Source organism: Lathyrus oleraceus, chromosome 7, assembly GCF_024323335.1.
Source record: "Lathyrus oleraceus cultivar Zhongwan6 chromosome 7, CAAS_Psat_ZW6_1.0, whole genome shotgun sequence".
In the NCBI taxonomy this organism is placed as follows: Eukaryota; Viridiplantae; Streptophyta; class Magnoliopsida; order Fabales; family Fabaceae; genus Lathyrus; species Lathyrus oleraceus.
The window spans coordinates 338,875,995-338,882,054 of NC_066585.1; positions in this window are offsets into that span (position 1 = coordinate 338,875,995).

Sequence of the window (6,060 nt, forward strand, 5' to 3'; positions counted from 1 at the left end):
TATTCCCTAATACATGCATTTCCCCAGTACGGATGTTTTGTTCAATCTTTCCCTAACTTGAGTCCGAATTTTTATCCGAAGTATCCGTTGCGGATAGTTTTGCTGTGTTGGCGTATTCTCCAACACATGCATTTTTGAGTCAGCTCGAGTCTTTCCAATGGATTTATTCCCTTTGGAAACTCTTTTCCCCTGTGTCAAGTCGTGACTTGCTCACGCGATTTCAGTCCTTTACCCCCCCAAGTTTTGAGTCGTGTCCTGCTCACGCATTTCTTTTTTTATCCCCCATGAGAGTCCCCTGTAGAGTCTCTGTTCCCTAGTGAGTGTATTACTCCTATGGATTGTCAATTTCTCCAAATGTCTTTTCTTCTTTGTGGACATGTGTCCCCACAGATTCTTGTTTGTTTTGCATACATACATTTGCATTATGAGGTCTCTTAGGGACCAAAATTTGTCTCTTTGTTATTATATAAGCCCACTCTACCTCATCGAGACGAAGATTTTAACCTTCACTTCTCCGGCTAGAATGACCTTAAATAGGGGCATCTGTAAGACCCCAATTTTGTCCCTAAGATCCCTCATGGCATCATAGCATTGCATTGCATAGCCTCAAGGATCCTTTGAGCATCTTGGCTTCCTTTCCCTTTGGGTGAGGATCTCTTGTGAGTGGTTTGAGATCACCAGGCATGCTTGGATTGTATATCATTGCTTTTCTCATTTTATTCACTAACCAAAAGCACAAAAATATGTCATTAACATTTCTTTTTTGTAGCTTAAGCAAGCATAAGGTCAAGGGCTTCAAGGAGATCCTTTGTGCATCATATGAGATATTTTCTTGGGATGAGGACCACATGATCATTACAAGGAGCTTACATGAGCTAGGGTTTCATTTTGAAGCAATCTCACCAAGTGATAGAGGCTCAAATGGATCAAGACATTTCAAGGTCATCTGAGGACCAAAAAAGTCAACTGTGCAGTCAACTGAGGGCTATGAGGTGGGGAAATGAGTTGAAACACCTCAATCATGTTCAAACAAGGTCTATTTGTCATTCTAATCATCCATCTTGAAGATTCAAAGGTCATGGCAAAAGTTACTAAAAATGGAAAATGATCTGTAATTCAAAGTTTCCAAATTTGGCAAGTTTTTGGTCCACATTCAACTTGACTTTTCAACATCAAAGAAGTTTCAAATGGATTTTTGGTGAACATGAAAGTTGTAGATCTTTCTCTCCCCTTTCCAAAAAGTCATAATTTATGTCCATATGATGAATAGTTGAGAAGTTATGGTCATTTGATAACAAGGTGTGCATGGAAATTCAAAATGGCATAACTTTTGATACAAAGCTCCAAATTGGTCCATTCTTTTTGCAAAATGTTTCATTTGATCAAGACATTTCAAATGAACCATTGCCATCCATGGGAAGAGTGTGTATGATCATCATTTCTCATGTGATCATTTTGGAGGGAATTTCCATAATTCAAATTTGGCTTATGATACAAGCAAACCAACAATTCCATGACGATCCTTGGTTGATTTTAAGTGGATTCCAAGCCTTGCATGGTACTGTACACGTAGGACATGGCCATAATGAGCTCATTTGCAATTTTGCAAGATATTCCAATTCTCACTAATCATGTTTAGCCAAGGCCTAATTTGGATTTCAGTGTGATTAGCATGCCATATAAATACCAAACCCTAACCATAACCACCATAACAAACATTTTCAGATCTGAATTTTCAAGTTCCCTCCAAAATTCTCTCTCTTCGAATCTTGAATTTCTTCACACAAACACCAAAAATTCTTCAAGATTCTTGATCATCATGCTTCATTGAGCAAGAGTCAACCATTGGTTTGATCAATTCAGTCCATATTCGAGCTGTTCAAGTGCATCTTCATGGAAATGGATTTTGGAAATTGAGCTAGATCCAAGTGTTTTCAGTTGATTCTCTTTGCACAAAGCTTCAAGGCAAGTGTAGTGGTGCAAATCTGGAGCTTTAGAGCAGTTGATAACGCGTTTACAACAACCTCCATTTCAAGTAAGTGAAAAATTCATCATCTCCTTTTGCTGTTTTATGACCATAGAACTGTAGATCTCATTGTGTAAAGAACGTAGATATGTTTAGAATTGAAAATGGATGCGTATCGAGCTTGTATGATAAACTTAAAGTTCAGATCTCAATAATGTTTGTGTTCGATCTGGAAAATCTAGGATGATTTAGGATGATTGAGTATGATATTTGGATTGTGCATAGCCTGGCGGTTCTAATGATGTATAGTTTGCTGATTTCTGGAAAATTTTGGTTGAGTGTCTGCCGGAATCCTACCGGGGAAGACGACCGGAGCTACAGCTCCGGCGTCTGGTGTGTTCCTAGGGTTTACTTGTGTGGCGTCCACATGTGCGCCTGCGTGTTCGTTCCATTGGCCTTGATTGCTTTGACTGATCCGCGTGTACCGTTGACCGCTGACGATGCATGCCAACTAATAAATGAAACGCAGCGTTTCAGGCTTTGAATGTGATCCATTGGATTTCTTTGCGCGCGTACGATCCTGTGGATGAGAATATTCTGATTTAATTTGAATTTTGTTTTTCCCTCCATTTTATTTTGTTCATTTTGAAAAATGCATTAAAAATTGAAAATTCATCCAAATTAACTCCAATTTTTTTTCATAGATTTGTTTTGGTGTCTAGTTTTTTTAGTATTATTTTCATGAATTGTTGATGTCTGATTTTTAATGTGTGAACTTTTTGATCCATGCCATGCTATTTTGATATGTTGCATTCAAATGCTTTGTGAAATCTTCATCTTTGATCTAATTGATCTGATTTTTTGTATGATTGATCTTCACTCATGATATGATTTTTTGGTCACTGGTTTGGAATTTTTCTCATATGCTATCATTGTTTTTGACACATGAAGATATAGTGTGACAATTTGTGTCACATTTTTGACATTGCATTTGTGCATTTTTGTTCATCTATCATTTGAACTTTTCTGGATTTGATCTTTTGTATGATGATTGTTCATAACATGAGAAACTTGCATAAAAAATTTCAAAGCCTTTGCATGTATTACTGTTTTGATTTGGATTTTCTAATTTGGAATTTCACTTTGTGCACATTTGGTGATCCTTGCATAGTATGAGCCATTTGAGATATTTTCTTATTGAATTGATGCTGGTCCTTTTGAGGACATTTTGTTGATTGTTTGAATGTGCATTATATGGAAGATTGAGTTCTATTTTGATCATTTGGTTTGGTTTTGAACTTAGTCTTTGTACTAGTGTTTTGTGCATAAACTAATTGTGCTTTGTGTTTCAGGTTTGGACATTTAGCATTGATGGTTGATTTGTTCTCACTTTGTGAGATGCAAATGATTTGAGTTCTAACATATGTTTGTTTTTTAGGTTCTAATTGATGTGCTTGAGCTCATGAGTTCATTTGAGTGCTTGAGCATTGTTCATTGAGTTGTGTAACTGTGAATGGTTTCATTGTTTGTCTGTTTGTTTTCTGACTGAAATATTAACTGTTTAGTTTTTGTACAGGTACATTAGTTGCTTGCTTACTTTAGCTCTTGCTTGAGCTTTGGATTGTGGTTGATACACCACTTAGGTAGTTATATTCTTACTTCATGTAGTCTGGAAGTCCTGTCACCTTTTTGGCAGGCATTTTGCTGGCAAGTCCTCCTTAAGAGGCTCTGTTTGTGTTTGTTTACAATTGTGCTAAAGACCTCGAAGATGAGGCATGTGCTACTTGGTAAGACCTCCAAGAGTTGAGGCAATTGACGGATAAAAGGGATTAGTAGCCAATCCCCCGTTATTCAGTGAGTCGTTCTTTCTGCTCGCACTACGTGTTGATGCTTTTGAACATGTACCCAAGATCTTTGTCCAGTGTCTGTCAAGTGGAACAGGATCTCACTTTCTGGATCCCCACACTTTCTTTGTCATGAGCTCACCCCGGCCAGGGTTAAGAGCATGAGGTCTCATCCTCATTTCCATTTTGAACAACTTCACCCTAACTCTCAATGTTAGTGTTTAAGAGCTACAAATTACCCTTGTACAGTTTGGCTTGTTTGACGAGGTTGATATGACCCCTCTTGACTAAAGCCCACCCATTATTTTGAGCCTGTTGTATGTATATAGTGTGTGATGATTGTTTATGTGTTTGATTTTGATGTTTGTTTGTTATGGTTGGGAGTCGGATATAAGTCCATGTATTGGCATTCTGTTTCCGTTTTGTTGTTAGGAGTCGGATATAAGTCCATGTATTGGCATTCTGTTTCCGTTTTGTTGTTAGGAGTCAGATATAAGTCCATATATTGGCATTTTGTTTCCGTTTTGTTGTTAGGAGTCGGGTGTAAGTCCATGTATTGGCATCCTGTTTCCTTTTATTGAGGATCTCTTATTGAGACTTGTGTGATTGCTTTTGCCTTGTGCTTGCTTATTCCAAAGGATCTTACTTGGATCATCTATATGATCTCAAGAGAGGAACTCCTAGTGTGGTTTTCATTCCATAACCATCATCTTTTTGTTCTCTTTAGAACTTAACCCATTCCCTTCTTTTCATCTCTAACCCAAACCAAAAACTTTTGTGCAAACATTTGACCTTGTTTTCAACATTAGAAACCTAAGCCTTATGCTTTTGATTTTCAAACTTTCTTTTCATAATACTCATTTTGAATTGAACCTTTAAGTCAACTTTGACCATTTTTGTACATACTTCTAATTGGTAAATATAACCCATTCAAATATTTCTTTTGTGGTTTCAATGTCCACTTCTTAATCAAATTTTTCATAACCTTTAGCTATTAGGTTTGAGTTATCTTTGTGGTAGATGTAATACTCACCTTTGTCCTTAGTGATGGACAATGAGCCTTCTATGCTTATTATAGGGTTAACCCATCACTAGCATGTTGAAGCTATCCTCACATGGTGGACTTGTGGTTTTTCAGGTTGAGTTTTCTCCCTTTGATAACAAAAGACCTTAAGGCTTTTGGACCAATCAATCCACTCATTTGTTTTGAAATTTTTTACCCGAACTACGAGGTTTTGATCCTAATCTTTATAAGAGGGTACGTAGGCAATGGGTTTATCCATCCAAACACAAAATGTAAATAAACTTGTATATTCTTTTCTCATCTCTTCAATCATGTTTGCACAAATAAAAGTTCACAAAAATAATAACCTTTGCAACAAGTGTGAAAAGGGCTCCCTAGGAGTACCTAGGATGTTTTGGGTGCCTAACACCTTCCCATTGCATAACCAACCCCCTTACCCAGATCTCTGTTTGTTTTACTAGTTTTGTTTGTAAAACTTTTAGGTTTTTGTTCGCTTTCTAACCATTCCTTTGGATAAATAGAAGTGCGGTGGCGACTCGACTTTGTATGATTTATCTTGGATTTAGTCAATATCTCCAATGGTAACGAATACACCGCTACAGTATGATTCCTCTGTATGATATAATAAGAGGAATTGAATATTAAATTGCATCATAAGGATAAAGTGAGTTAGGGACACAAATTAAATTGGTTGTGAAATCAGTATATATAAAATATTGTGTAAATAAAGTGTATAGTGAAGTTATGATTCCATAGAAAGAAGTATTGATGGTGGCTCCGTGGAGAGATAAATATTAATAGGCCTGACTTTAATTAGATGAGTAAACCAAGACTTGGAATAACATACATGGTATGTGGCCCCAATATCTAATATCTAATTAGGGGTTGTATAATTTTCTAAAGAGTTTACATAAATAAAATCACCTAATAGATTAAAGGTAGAATTCAAATGATTGATTTTAGATGTTTGATAAGGCGATGTTTGTTGAAGAAGAGCAAGATGTGCTTTTTGTTGGTCTGTAGTGAACCCCAATTGATCAGTAAGTTGAGCTTTTTCTTCTAATTGAATTTTTTAGGAGTCACCTTGATCATCGTCTTTATTGAAGACTTGCACTATGATAAGCTTCTTCATATATGGGGAAGCCCATGTTTCTTGAGACTAACCTCGATTGTGCGACCAGGTTTGTTATAAAAAGTGTAGATGTTGAAGTCTCTACCGGTACGAG